Source organism: Bos indicus, chromosome 2, assembly GCF_029378745.1.
Source record: "Bos indicus isolate NIAB-ARS_2022 breed Sahiwal x Tharparkar chromosome 2, NIAB-ARS_B.indTharparkar_mat_pri_1.0, whole genome shotgun sequence".
Taxonomy (NCBI): Eukaryota; Metazoa; Chordata; class Mammalia; order Artiodactyla; family Bovidae; genus Bos; species Bos indicus.
This window is the reverse complement of record NC_091761.1, coordinates 35,100,552-35,116,075: the sequence shown is the minus strand read 5'-3', so window position 1 is coordinate 35,116,075 and position 15,524 is coordinate 35,100,552. Positions and strand designations below refer to the sequence as shown.

Sequence of the window (15,524 nt, the reverse complement as noted above, 5' to 3'; positions counted from 1 at the left end):
TTTCACTGTCTTTGTACTTGCCTTCACAGGAAGCTTAAATCACTTTATATCTGGAATCTTTTGTACCCAAAGAAACTAATATGCTAAACCACAGAGACGTTAGAGAGCCTGGCATTCCCTGACCATGAGATGGGGTGGTTATTGGGGTGATTATCAATTTATCACCACCCTAACACAGGGCCCCAGAACTTGTCTGTTGGGAGAAGCATCTTATAGCACACTGAGTGTGAGATTCCCCATACCTCCTCCGATGAGGAAACAACAAGTGTTGGAGTGTATTTTGTAGTGTGAGACACAATCTGAGGTAGGAGAAAAGGTAAAAAGGATTTGTACCTCTAAAACATGGAGTTAAACCTCACCATGACACCCAAACCACAATGCTAATTGTTTAATAGTCCAAATTCTAAATCAAAGGTTATAGTTTGTATAGGAAATTAAAAGAAAAAAGTCAACCAGTATGAACTGGAAGTGAGCCTATGTATTTTCTAAAACTATTAATCTGGAACTAAAACATATTCTAAACCAAACAAACACTTCATTTGCTTCAAAAACCGGCCTTTGCTTGCCTCCCTGGACTTGAGACTCAGGAGGAGGTCTCAGCTTTATATTCTCTTCCCTAGAGTGTTGGTGAATCAACTCTGAAAACAGCTCTCATTAGACAAATAGTTTCTCCATTTGCAGTTGTTAAATGGCACTAATCGCCAGTAAGAAAGGGGCATCCTGTGTGAGTGTATTCATACAACTTCAAGCAATTGGTTTAAAAGGAAGGCAAGCTCACTGGGAATCTGAGGTATCAGTAAGGGTGATAAAGCTTGCTGGAAAAAGCTCTCTCTAACCAGGACTGAGGAAGAAATGCAAGCAGCAGGCTTCCTCTGCTAAAGCAGCTTTGTGACACACTCACACATACACACACACACACTCTCTCTCTCTCTCTCTCTCTCTCACACACACACACACACACACACACACACACACTCACTCGCTCACTCCAATATCCTGAGGTTTTATTACTGGCATTTTGAAAGTCTCTTCCTTCAGCATCTATAAGGGAAGACCAGGATGAGATCTATTTGTAGGTTAGGGCACTTGGTGAATTTTAAAGCAGATTTTGCTCCACCTTTCCATCTTTAAAGTTATCAAGTCCCAACTTAGTTTATTTTGAAATACAATTAATACCAAGGAGTAGTTGTGGCTCTATAGCAAGAGTTAGAAAAAAACACATAATCCCAATTTGGAAGTACCACTGTAAGTGACACTCCACTTTCAGAGGGTGCTATAGTACCCTGGACTGGCTTGCAAGGAAACTGGCCACAGAGAGGGAGCACTGGGCCATTGTCTAGTCAAGAGTCAACAAGAGTCAAAAAACTCTGCCGCTTCTGCCAAAACATAAGGACATTTCCAAACATTGCAGTTATTTCTTCCTGGTTCACCCTACAATATGCTTGGGAGTAACTCATATGCTGTGGGGGTAACATTTCCTTTCCAAGGCAAAGCCCCACTAAAAATGTCTCAAATATCCCAATTAGTATACATCAGAGAATGACCCTTGCTTCCTCAATCTAGTATTTTTTAGTTAGGATTGCCTGGTTTAGCAAATACAAGTACAGGATGCGCAGTTAAATCTCTGTTTCAGATAACTAATAATTTTTTTTGCTGTAAGAATGCCCTGTGCAATGTTGGCACTCCTATTTTTAATATCTTGTTGACTAAAAAGATGTGAAATCAAGTCTTAACAGATATTTCTCTAGTTTTTCACTTTTTGTGGATTTGGGGGTGGGGGTGGGGGTGGGGATCAGGTGCAGATCAGATACGCCTTTTGTGCCTGGAATTTCCTTTCTTCCTTTCTCATTCCGCAGGGAAAGTCTCAGTGCCTCTTAAGCATCTCTCAGCCTCTGCTCTACACGCTACTCTCCTTGCTTTTGATTATATAAGGTTTTGCGTTGTATTGAAGTGTGTGTGTGTGTATATCTAGTCTCCTCTAGGATAATGTGAGCTTTTTCAAAGGGAGAAAGACCTTATCACCTGGCTTCCACCCTTCCACAGGCCTCCCTGGCGCCTGGCTAGACTCTGCTTCCAGGCTGCCCAGGTGGACGAGGAGACGCAGCGGGAATTCTCCACTCCCACCTGGGACCCAGGTGCCAAGGGAAGCTGAGACTGGGCAGTTGGGCCCCTGGAAGCATGGGCAAGGAAAGGGAGAGGACGCAGGAGCGCTAGGTCCTTCCAGCCCCTCTCTGAGATGCGGTGGGGCCCGAGCAGGCCCTTCCTGAGGCCCGGCCTGGAGGCCTTCTCCCGCCGCCCGGGCCTGCCTGCCTGCCGGCCGCCCGGCCCGGCCCCGCGAGGTCGAGAGCTGGGCCGCCTGGGCCCGGGGCCCCTGTGAGTGGCGGGCGGCGCGGGTACCGCCGGCTCGGAGCGCCCGGGGGTCGGGGAGGCCGGAACCCTCCGCCCCGGGCCCTTCTCCGCCCGGCCGGCCGCTCGGCGCCTCGCTACAGCCGGGCGATTCTTCCCCTCATTTGTTGCATTGTTTGCATTAATATGAATATCTTGTTCTGTTTGTTTTGTCTCCTGGGAGCCAATAAAGCTGTGAGTTTTTTCTTTACACCAAATGCAGCTCTACGGGCGATCAATCAATGGGGTAGTCTTCGGATAATCTGTGAGAGTGAGAAATCTAATAAAACTAGCGACTAAAAAAGGAAAACAAAGTCTATTTTTCTCTTAGGTTCACTACGTCAGGATGAGTGTGTTCCACTTCTGCTGCTTGAGGTGGGTTTAATTTTTTTGTTTGTTTGTTTTGTTTGCTTTAAACAAATAGAATTAAATGTCAAGATGGGAGGGGAAGGGGTTTGAGGGAAGAGTGAGAAGAAGAGGTTTGTTGGGGGGCTTCTTACATTTTTCTGATGATTGGGCGGTTTTTGCAAGAAGAGAAAAGAAAGTACTTGCTAACATCCCAGGGAACCAGAGAGATGCACTTTGCATCTAATAAGAGGTACTTTGGCAAAGAGGACTTTCCTTAGTTCTCCAAGCACACAGGGAATGTAAATAAATAAAGAAGTTAACTAAGTAAGGATAATAAACCCGGTTATTTTCGTGTCCCCTGCCCCCATCCCCAGTTTCCTCCTGCTAGACACTAAACCCCTCAAACACATTTTGGGAAGGCCCCTCAGCTACCCTGAGCAATGCAGGGAGGATGTGAAAGATTGGCCTGGCTGCAGCAGCCTCCTCATAGCACAATGCAACCTAAATCATTTATAAACAGATCAAAATAACAATCTGAATTATCTAACATTAACAGCTGAACTAAAGAGCCCAAGATTATGTGATGAATTGTTAAATTGCAGTAGCATTGTTTTGGATTGCTAATTAAAAAAAATAAGCAAACCCCATGACTCTAGATATGACAACTGAAAATACCCACAAATTATTTAATAAATGAAGCGTCTAACAACTTTAACACTTCCTGGTCGCCTTGTTAATAAATGTAATTTGAGGTAGATTTTTTAAATCTTCAATCTAAACAGTGAATTCATTACGCGCCATTCAGATCTCTGGATGCCTATGGACTTCTTGGAATTAGGTGTTAAATAGACAAAAGTGAACCAAACTGCCTTTAAAAGCACAGCATGACCATGTAATTCTTTTTCCAGTTTGTGGTAAAAAATGATGAAACTTCTTTCCAAGTAGCTATCACCCAGATTTAGTGTGAAAAGTAGTGTAATTGTAATTCACGCCATCAGGGTCTATCGCTGATAGACGATCAGCTGTTCTGTAGTGGGGAGAGGCTTTCTTTTCAAATAGGAAAGCTGCCAAGTGCTCTGCGATACCTCCAGCAAGCTTATCGGATTGAGTTCAGAGCCAAAACAGCAGCTGCACACATATGCAAATTGGCAATTAATAGTATAACATTCTGCAAAAAAAAAATGTTTAAAAAAATTTTTTAAGCAAATAGAAAGAAGCTACCTGAACATTAACCTTAAGTGTAACTGGGACTTCTAGGATGAGTGACTAATGATTAATTACCCTCTGGAGAGGACTTGCTCTTTATTACCTTCTCTCCTACAGATCAAGTCTTTGTTGTCTTGCTGAGTTTTGTCTGTTTTATGGCACACAATAATGGACTCAAAGGAAGAAGTTTAAAAATAACTAAAATTCCGTATATTTTGATTCCAGAAAGATGGAAATAAAGCCCTTTCCACTGATCATTCTTTCTCTGCACAGAGAACACAAAGCAAGAGCTTTCGCATCCTCGTGAAAAAGACATTTTGTTCTGGATGTCATCATCTCTTTCCACCACAGCTTGCAGTAGGAGCAAGCTTCACGTCCTGGGGGTGCTGCCTGTCTGTGTCTTGATTTCTGTCTGTCTCTTCCTCCCGTTGACAGAAATGCAGTTTGTAGGCTTCACGCAGCAGTTTGCAGAAATCCAGCAAGATTTATGGTTTATGTTGCCCAGCATGAATAAACACAACACTCTCAAATGTTTAAGGGGAAAAAAATCATATGAATTTGTTAAATTTCTTAACATCCTGGCCCCCCACCTCACCCCAATTCTCACACACGAGTACACTGTTTCCCCTGATACAGTCATACGATGGTTGTGGCTGGGATTAGGTTGACAACCTAAACCCCAAGAAGGGCCTGGCATTTTCACAGCAGCCTTTTCCCAATGCTCTGAGTCTTCCTCTCTCTCTCCCTTCTTTCTCTCTCTCTCTCTCTCTAGCATGGGGATGGAGTGATTAGCAAATGTTTCAGATAATCTGTGAATTCTTAATAGTCATATTTCCATGGTTGAAGATCTGCCTGTTTCTGGTATGTAGCAGGTTTCAGAAGTGTTGGTGTTGAAGGTTTTACAGACATTTCCAAGTTCTGGGAGTTTGAAATTTGGGTCAGTATCCTGATTCCCTTCAGTGTGTAAGGATGAAGCAGGTTTTATTTTGCTTTATTTTCTGGATGTTTCACGGTGAGATTGGGTCACTCCTGACTGTACCATATATCATAATTGCAGAATTTCGACCATTATTTCTGTCTTTTTCTCCTTTGATCACCTACACGTCTGGCATTAGTACTTTCAGTTTTATTGCAAATCAAGTGGGCATTTAGCTTAAAAATATTCTTATTCTTACACCCTAGGAACACTTCTTTTATAATCTGAGACAAGTTTTGGATTATTAACATTCCAGTTGAAAGCATACTGTACATTTTCATTACTAATATTGGCTTTGAATTTTGAATATTAAATTTTTAATAAGAACTTCATTCATGTAGATTTAAATGTTTGTGTATATTATTTGGAAAAAAATTTGATAACTGTCAATTAAACAACCAGTCCCATTTGGGGTACAGAAAGATGTCAGCCTTTAATAAAAAGCACAAAAATCCTATCCTCTGGGTCAGTAGATTACACTTTTCTAAATATTTATGATTAACAGAACTCTTTTGGTCTGATTCCAATAAAAGTAGCCTATGTTCTGAAGATTATAAAGTATAGAAAAAAATTATCAAGCCTATATTTTATTCATAAGTATTATTTTTCTTGATTTGTGATCCAATTAGAATGCAGTTAGACTTTTCTTATGACTAATGAAAACTGATTTAAAATGCTATATAGCAAGTTAATTGAAAAGTTGCTTTTCAATAAAACAGAACAATGGGAATGCCAACTTTCCTTCTCTATAACTTCATTAACATGGTTGTATAGACATTTGCATGCAAAATGTAGTTGACAAAAATTACACAGAAGTAAATTTAGTCCTTTAGTGCCTACCTCTATGGTAAAATCAGACCATTTGGCATAGTTTGAAGTCTTCCAAGAAGCCTGGTTTCCACCTGGAAAATAAATTACTAAATTTGAATGTGTTACTTATACTATGATGAGTTGTCTATCTGTTACATTTTATTTTAGTACATATACTAGAAATTGTACTTAGAGTTTTCTAAAATTGTCATCTGTTAAGGTAGAGAATTATAATAATATAATTATACCCAGAAGAAAGTGTTCTGACTTTAGATTATTTTGGTACTGTTACAAATATGATGCATTTTTAAAATTTCAGAATGTTTGTCACAAATTCATTTGTTTCATTGTCAAAGTTTGAGTTAATTTAGATTAGCTATAAATGTTCTAATCCAAGTTTATTTTCTTTGCATTTATTGATACATAGATCATGCTTATAAATGGGCTTCAATTTTACACATATACACTATATAGCTGTACACATTACACATCTAGCTGTACTTACTTTGCACCATCTTTAAATGAAACTTCATCTCAAAAATTTCTCAGTTTGATAAATATATTTATCAAATCATCATTTCTCAGTTCAATATATCCTACTATTTTAAATCATAAACAATTTTGCATTATAAAAGCTATTTTGAGTAATGAAAATTCTATGCTGTATGACAGAGAGCATCATGAGATGCTTGGTGAGATGTCACAGACAGTGAGGCCAACAGTTAACTTCTGCAGATAGAAACTCTGCTTTCTAACGCTGCAGGTGTGCACAGTGGGAGCAGATGAAGATGTGGGACTCATGGCTCAGTAAAAACTCTTCACAACAATCATGAGAAGGGGAAATCACGTCTCATTAGAATGTGTCTGTAAGTTTTTCTTCATCTTAAAGAAAAGTGCATTTATCTCCGAAAGAAAGCAATATTTCTCCCTGAAGTGTACATTTTCTAAGTTGAATTAAAACCAGAATGGGTGTGGTTGTGGAACTCTTTATTCTCAAACCCAGAAACTTTATAATTCACTGCAATACACCCAAATATGTCTCATCCCTCTACCACGTCCATAATAATTATAATTTTTATCTCTGACTTTTTTTAAACTCTAAAGTGCTTTGTGAATCCAGGTGAATATATAATAGACAGCACCTTCTGCGGGAGTGAAAAGAAGAAACCCTTGATTTGTCTTTAAAGGTGCTGTCTTTAAGCAATATGATGTTAAAATGTTTTGTCTTAGCACAAGGTATTCATTTTGAAGAATTTATCTGGAGGACTCTATGTAGTAAGCTGAATGAAGAGCCTTTACTTAATGTGATAAAAGAATAGTATTTTTAGAAAATCATGTTTCTAGGAAATCTACTTGGCCGTTGGATTACTAGTCTAGAAAATGATGGTGATAGAGTAATAATAATTCTTGGTTCTGGCCAGGCACTTTACAAACATTCCCTCATTCAGTCATAATAATATCCTTGTGAGACCAGCATCATTATTTTACTGATGAAGAAAACGAGGATAAGTCTAATAGCTAGTAGTGGACTTGCCCCTGTGGCTGTGGAACCCTGAAGACTGCACTCTTATCATATAAGGCATTTCCAGTCTGATATCTACAGGACAGAGGCCTGGAGGTTGGAAAACCATTTCTACCCTCTTAACATTCCATTTTTCCTTTACAAAATCAAAGAGAGTCAATGAAACAGTTCCAGAATTTCGCAGTGTAGTCCAGGTTCCTTTGATTGGGAAGACTTCATATGACTAGGAACGGCACTGCTTTGGCACATGCATGAAGAAGACTCAGGCGATCTACACACCCATCCTCAAATTTAGCAATTCGAAGCAGTTAGCTACACGGACAGTTTTGTATGCATTGCTAAATGCAGACACAAAAACTGCATTTGCAAAAAGAGGAAACCCAGTTAAACTAGGTTGCAAATTTGGCCCTAATTTAGCGTAGCATTTGTGATACATATAGGTTAGAGTGACATTTATATAATGGTGTGAAATATGAGAAAGTTCCAATGCTAGACACAAAGACTTTTTAAAATTGCTTTTGCCTACTTTGGTTAGTTTAAGAAGCAGGAGGGAGAATTTGGTTTTTCAAGTGATGGGAAGGCTTTAAGGATGTTGGAATACTGTTCAGTCCCCTGGGGTTCTGCCTGCTGTACAATTTTAAATGTCTTTTAGCTAAAAAATTGGCCAACAAGGGAAACATAGAGATGAAATTTCTTCTCCCTTCTCTGGGAAGTAAGAAGCTATAGGTGGCTAACATAATCCAATTGTCATAGTCTAATAGATGGTCAGCTTAGGCGGTCAGATGCCATAATCATTCCTCCTAGTTAATATTTCTATTTAACTAGAGTAACTACCTATATATTAGAATTTGCTCTGGAGGTTCTATCCTTATGCTCAGTTACTCAGTTGTAGATATAGGTTTCAGCTTAAGAAACATAGCCAGAAATAAGACGAGGTAAATACTCACAATGTTTTACATAAATGCTGCAGTCATGGTACCTGAAACTATTTCCATTTCTCCAGTGAAGACCACTGGAGGGCAGTGTTTTCTCCTTTGGGACCATCACCAAGTTTCAGATGGAGAGTGTGTTGATGTGTAAAAAAAAGTCTGGGTTAAGGAAAATGAGTTGCACTTCTTATTCAGACAATGCTTGAAATTTACCCCCTCCTGTTAACCTGTTATACAGGTTGTTGCTTATCATACTACCAGACTAATTAGTCATACCTAAAAATCAGATCCTAGAAGATCATATACAGTATTTGCTACTTGGGAGTCATTTAATATTTTATATTATTTTGCCCTTTGAGGACTGTGCAAAATTGTTTTATTAATATAAATGGAAAACGATGGGCATATGAGCAAGAATGAGTCCTTTTAACTAGCTGCTTTGCACGTCATAATTTCAATATTTTGTTAAGTTTACGTTAATTTTATTTTCAGTATAATATATGTACATATGCTTGTCACAAAATCAGTGTCAGTATCTTCTAGAAAGAACAAATGAAGACTTTTCCTGGAAGTTATATGCCATATTTTATGGTATGACTTAGTCTCTAGGCACAGTATATGAGAAAATATTTAGAAATTTTTTATTTAAAAAATGATCTGTTGCTGAGCGTCAAGTTATAAAATTATACGTATTTGTGTCCCACGTTAAAAAAATGAAACTGAATTACATAATATATTTTGATGAAGAGCTATTTAATCTTTATTTAAAGACATGTAATGCTAATTGAAGGCTTTAATTATATTAATTTGTTTCATTTTAAAAATTGAAAATATATTCCAGCTCTGTGGAAAAAAGATTGCTACTTTTTGAAAAAAAAAAACATACAATTTTACTATACTGATTTATTTTCTACAATGAAATGCCTAGAAAGTGGCCTCAAATCATGCCTAAAGAACATTAAGCAATGCAAAGCTACCAGTCCCTTGAGAAAAAACATACATTTTAATATCTACATCTCAAATAATTGTTTAATGTATTTTATTTTTATAACATTATTTTTGGTTATAAAACTAATACGTGTTTATTTTGGCAGTTATGAAAATAATATAATGAAATAAAATCACACATAACCTATTCAGTTAGAGAGAGAACCAGTTAACTTTTTAGAGTATATACTTATAGCACATTTTCCCATTAATATAAATTAAAAATAACTCTAATACACGAACTATACTTTTCACTTAAAATATATCACAAATATTTCCCATATCATTAAATATTTGTTAACAGTTATTTTGAATGCCTATATAGTATACCATAATTTGCCTAACAAGTTCTCAAAGACTATTTGATGGTTTCTAATTTTTCTGCATTATAAACAATGCTATGATGAACATCTCTATAGACAATAATTGTATACATCTATGTTTCCTCCAGATGAATTTCCAAAAGGAGAATTTCAAGGTCAAAAGTTGTTAGTTTTAGGGGTTTTATGCAATTTTTGATACTTAAGGTCAAAGTGTCTTCCAAAATGGAAATGTATGAGAGTGTCCACTTACCATATCTTCACCAACCTCAAATATTATTAGGTTTTTAATCTTATTTAATTCAGTGTGGGCTTCTCAGGTGGGCTAGTGGTAAAGAACCTGCCTGCCAATGCAGGAGACATAAGAGACATGGGTTGGATCCCTGGGTCAGGAAGATCCCGTGAAGGAGGGCGTGGGAACCCATTCCAGTATTCTTTTTTTTTTTTTTTTAACTCACTCCAGTATTCTTGCCTGGAGAATCCCATGGACAGAGGATCCTGGCAGGCTACAGTCCAGCATCACAAAGAGTTAGACACAACTGAAGTGATTTAGCATGTACACACAATTCAATGTATGGGCTTCCCTGGTGGCTAAGTCTGTAAAGAATCCGCCTGCAGTGCAGGAGAGCTGGGTTTGATCCCTGGGTTGGGAAGATCCCCTGGAGGAGGGCACAGCAACCCACTCCAGTATTCTTGCCTGGAGAATCCCCATGGACAGAGGAGCCTGGTGGGCTACAGCCCGTGGGGTCACAAAAAGTTGGACATGACTGAGCAACTAAGCACACACAATTCGATGTATGAAAAAGATTTTTGTTCTTTTTGTTACTTTGGTTATTTGAAAAATTTAATATATTTCATGCATTCATTTGCTATTTATATTGTTTCATTATGGCTTGCTTTTTCCTATGCCTCACCCTTTTTCTCTCAGGATGTTTCTATTTTTAAGTTAATTTATGATAGTTCTTCATATGTTAATAATAAGAATACTGATTCTGTGCTATACATTTCACAAGTATTTTTCCAATCTAATATCATATTTTATTGTTGACTTCATTTTAAAATTATTAATTACTTGAATGTTATTAAAATTTCTATCCTTGCTTATCACGTTTAAAAAATATTCCCCACCAAGATTATTCACTTATATTTTTCTTCTATACATTTGAGGACTTTGTTTTATTTCTGTTTTGTTTTCTGTTTTCATTTCATGCATTTAGTGCTTTAATCAATTTGTAATTTAGTGTATCATGTGAAGTGAGGATTTGATCATTTTTTCCAGTTGTTAAGCAATTGTCTCTGAATATTTATTGAATAATATACTTCTTCCCTATTGACTGATTTACAAAGATTTTTTGAATCAAGTTGATAGCTTTTATGTTCCAGGGTCCAGTCCTTAGACTAATTTCTGCTCCACTGATACCTCTTTCACTTCTAGCACAATATTTATTAAAAAATTTTTTTATTTATCCTTTTGTGTGTGTGTGTGTTGTTTGATTGTTTTATTTGAGGATCCACATTGATCTATGGATATATTTAATAGTATGTTTCTTTATATTATTTCTTTATATATTTTTTGGGTCATGACTGCAGTTTGTAGGATCTAATTCTCTAACCAGGGATTGAATCCACATCCTCGGCAATGAAAGTGAGGAGCCTTAACCGCTGGACCACCAGGGAATTCCCACAGTATTTTGATTATACATTTTTACATTTGGTGTTGCAGGTCCCTCTAAAATAGTTTTTTTCTGAAAGTTTTCTTTGTTATTCTTACTAATTTATTATCTTCTTCAGAATTACTTAAGTTAAAAAATTCACTTGAGAACATATGTTTTACTATGGAAAAATGCCCAGGATATATTAAGTGAAAAAAGCAAGTTGTAGAACAGTGTGTATAATATTATCACTCCTAGGGAAAAAAAAAGTCAGAGCATGTAAGTGTGTGTGCTTGCCCACGTGTGTGTGACTACGTGCCATATTGTGGTTTTGGTCGTTGTGACCCCATGAACTGTGGTCCGCCCAGCTCCTCTGCCCGTGGAATTTCTCAGGCAAGAATACTGGAGTGGGTTGCCATTTCCTCCTCCAGGGGGTCTTCCTGACCCAGGGACAGAACCCATATCTCCTGCATTTCAGGCAGATTCTTTATCGCTGAGCCACTGGGGAAGCTCACATACCTTATATATACAGACAAAATTTCTGGAAGAATAGACAAAAAAAAGTATTAACAATGATTGTCTTTGGGAAATAGGAATGGACACTGTGGGAAAGAGAACTTTTTTCTGTTTTACTAAAACATAGTCTTCTTTAACAGTTTGGATTTTAAAATATTCCTGAAATTCTAAACAGAAAGACATTAAATTTATAAATGAAGTGGGACACCCTTCTAATATTGCCATTTTCCCATACAGGAACACTTCTCAAAAAATTGTGTGTTCCTCAGTAGAGTATTGTAATTTTCTTCAGATACGGGTACTACACAAGCCCTGTAATTTATGAGCTTACCCCTTGATTTTATATATTTATAGTTATATGTTAATTATATAGCTATAACTATAGACTGATATACAAGCATGTAAAGTTATATTTCATAAATGGATTTATTGCATAATTGCTGTTGTTTGTAAAGTTAATTTGTCTAATTGACTATTTCCTAATTGTTTTTTCTTTAAATAACTGGAAGAAATGGCTGGTTTTTAGTTTTCTTGACTTTAAAGATAATCCTAAAGTAACTGGTCAGTTCAAGTTCAGCTAAAATTATCGATTTAGGTAGAAATATTCTAATTTTACTTAATATAGTTTTTAATTTGTATGACTTTTTTTAGTCATATAAACATGGTTTAAGAAAATAGAAATTGTGAAGATCCTCTAAAATAAAATGACTACAGAATAGAAATATAATACCTATCACTTCTGAAAAGAAATTTAAAGGAGTAATGAAAAAATAATTGTTAGTATAGATAGAATTTCTATAAATAATTTATGAGGACCTAGACAAGTGTTCTTGCCTGGAGAATCCCAGGGACGGGGAAGCCTGATGGGCTGCCATCTATGGGGTTGCACAGAGTCGGGCACGACTGAAGCGACTTAGCAGCAGCAGACAAGGAAGAAACAATAGGTATGACCTATTTGGAGTTCTGTACACTTTTTGCCACATTCGTAGTAGAAGATACTCCTATTTTTTTATATTTTTTCTTTTCAAAAGGAAAGTATTTTATTCCTGACTATAATATTCTCACTGTAAAAAGCATTCAAATATTATAGAAAAAACTACTTTCTTTTTTGAAGATCAGCCATAACCCTATCATCCAGAAAAAAAAAAAAACTATTCACATTTTGACTATTCTTCAATAATTAATTCTACTCATATGTATTTCATATATTTATAAATGAGATCACACTATACTTACTGTTTTATAGCCTGCTTTTTTCTTTTAATCTATAATCACTGCTGTATTTTTATGTCCATAAATGCAGATCTTCATAATTCCTAGTACTTGCCATTTATTTTTTTTTAATTTTTTAGTTTTTTAAGTACTTGCCATTTAAATGTACATTTTATTTCACAATGTTCCATAATTTATGTGATCAGTCCTCCATTCATCAACATTTTTTAATATTTATTTTTATTTTACTTATTTATTTGGCTGCACCAGGGCTTAGTTGCAGCATGCAGGATCTTTGATCTTCATTGCAGCATGCAGGATCTTTTAGTTGCAACCCACAAACTCTTAGTTGCAACATGTGGGATCTAGTACCCTGACCAAGGATCAAACCCAGGTCCCCCGCATTGAGAGTATGCAGTCTCAGCCATTGGGCCTCCATGGAAATTCCTTGATCAATATTTAGTTTTCAGTATTTTACAATGAATATTCTAAAACATCTTTTTACATTTGAGACATTATTTTCTTAAGAAATAGAAATGGTGGATCAATGAGTCTGCATAATTTTAAGATTTTGGTACGTACTGCCTCTCTGTCTTCCAGAAAGTCATAGTGATTTTATTCTCAAGCCTTCCCAATACTATGTGTTAATATTATTTTAAAAATCTTTTATAATCTGATAGGTAGGAAATGGTATTTTATTGTTCTTTTAATTTCCAGAATTTGATTAGCAGAAGCAGAAGATATTAAGAAGAGGTGGCAAGAATACACAGAAAACTGTACCAAAAAAGATCTTCATGACCCAGATAATCATGATGGTGTGATCACTCACCTAGAGCCAGACATCCTGGAATGTGAAGTCAAGTGGGTCTTAGGAAGCATCACTACAAACAAAGCTAGTGGAGGAGATGGAATTCTAGTTGAGCTATTTCAAATCCTAAAAGATGATGCTGTGAAAGTGCTTCATTCAATATGGCAGCAAATTTGGAAAACTCAGCAGTGGCCACAGGACTGGAAAAGGTCAGTTTTCATTCCAATCCCAAAGAACGCAATGCCAAAGAATGTTCAACTACCACACAATTATACTCATTTCACACGCTAGTAGAGTACTGCTCAAAATATCCAACTGAGGCTTCAATAGTATGTGAACAGAGAACTTCCAGATGTTTAAGCTGGTTTTAGAAAAGGCAGAGGAACCAGAGATCAAATTGTCAACATTCACTGAATCATGAAAAAAGCAAGAGAGTTCCAGAAAAACATCTATATCTGCTTTATTGACTATGCCAAAGCCTTTGACTGTGTGGATCACAACAAAATGTGGAAAATTCTGAAAGACATGGGAATACCAGACCACCTGACCTGCCTCTTGAGAAACCTATATGCAGGTCAGGAAGCAACAGTTAGAACTGGACATGGAACAAGAGACTGGTTCCAAATCAATAAAGGCATACATCAAGGCTGTATATTGTCACCCTGCTTATTTAACTTATATGCAGAGTACATCATGAGAAACGCTGGGCTGGGTGAAGCACAAGCTGGAATCAAGATTGCCAGGAGAAGTATCAATAACCTCAGATATTCTGATGACACCACCCTTATGGCAGAAAGTGAGGAAGAACTAAAGAGCCTCTTGATGAAAGTGAAAGAGGAGAGTGAAAAAGCTGGCTTAAAGCTCAGCATTCATAAAACTAAGATCATGGCATCCCCATCACTTCATGGTAAATAGATGGGGAAACAGTGTCAGACTTTACTTTTTGGGGCTCCAAAATCACTGCAGATGGTGACTGCAGCCATGAAATTAAAAGATGTTGGAATTAAAAGATACTCGGAATTAAAAGATACTCCTTGGAAGGAAAGTTATGACCAACCTAGACAGCATATTAAAAAGCACAGACCTTATTTTGCCAACAAAAGTTCATCTAATCAAGGATATGGTTTTTCCAGTAGTCATGTATAGATGTGAGAGTTGGACTATAAAGAAAGCTGAGGGCTGAAGAATTGATGCTTTTGAACTATGGTGTTGGAGAAGACTTTTGAGAGTCCCTTGGACTGCAAGGAGATCCAACCAATCCATCCTAAAGGAGATCAGTCCTGAGTGTTCACTAGAAAGACTGATGTTGAAGCTGAAACTCCAATACTTTGGCTACCTGGTGGGAAGAGCTGACTCATTTGAAAAGACCCTGATGCTGGGAAAGATTGAGGGCAGGAGGAGAAGGGAACGACAGAGGATGAGATGGCTGGATGGCATCACCGACTCAATGGACATGAGTTTGGGTAAACTCCAGAGTTGGTGATGGACAGGGAGGCCTAGCGTGCTATAGTCCATGGGGTCGCAAAGAGTTGGGCACGGCTGAGTGACTGTACTGAACTGAAGTTTTTCATGTTCTCATATGTTTATGATTTATTTTTATCAGGTTCTCACGTGTTATGCTCTTTTGTTATTTCTGTGTTTGTGAATTACCTATTCTGATTCTTCCTCTTTTTGGAGTATATATCTTATTGTTTTTGACTTATAAATGGTTCTTTAAAGATTGAAAATATGATTATTTTGTTTGTGATATGTATGTCTTTCAGTATGTCTTTAGTCTTTTTACCTTTTTTGTGTCATTTTTTTGGCTTCCCTGGTGGCTCAGCTGGTTGTTATACAGTTTTGTATGCAATCAA

At 37.0% G+C, this 15,524-nt stretch overlaps 1 long non-coding RNA gene across 1 annotated transcript; it reads left to right on the top strand.

Moving 5' to 3' along the window:
* Positions 1-2,604: 2,604 nt before the first annotated feature.
* Positions 2,605-15,319, top strand: LOC139186286 (uncharacterized). Its single transcript, XR_011569884.1, has 3 exons — positions 2,605-2,760; positions 6,489-6,591; positions 13,581-15,319. It is a non-coding gene; the product is annotated as an uncharacterized lncRNA (long non-coding RNA).
* The last annotated feature ends 205 nt before the right edge of the window (positions 15,320-15,524 follow it).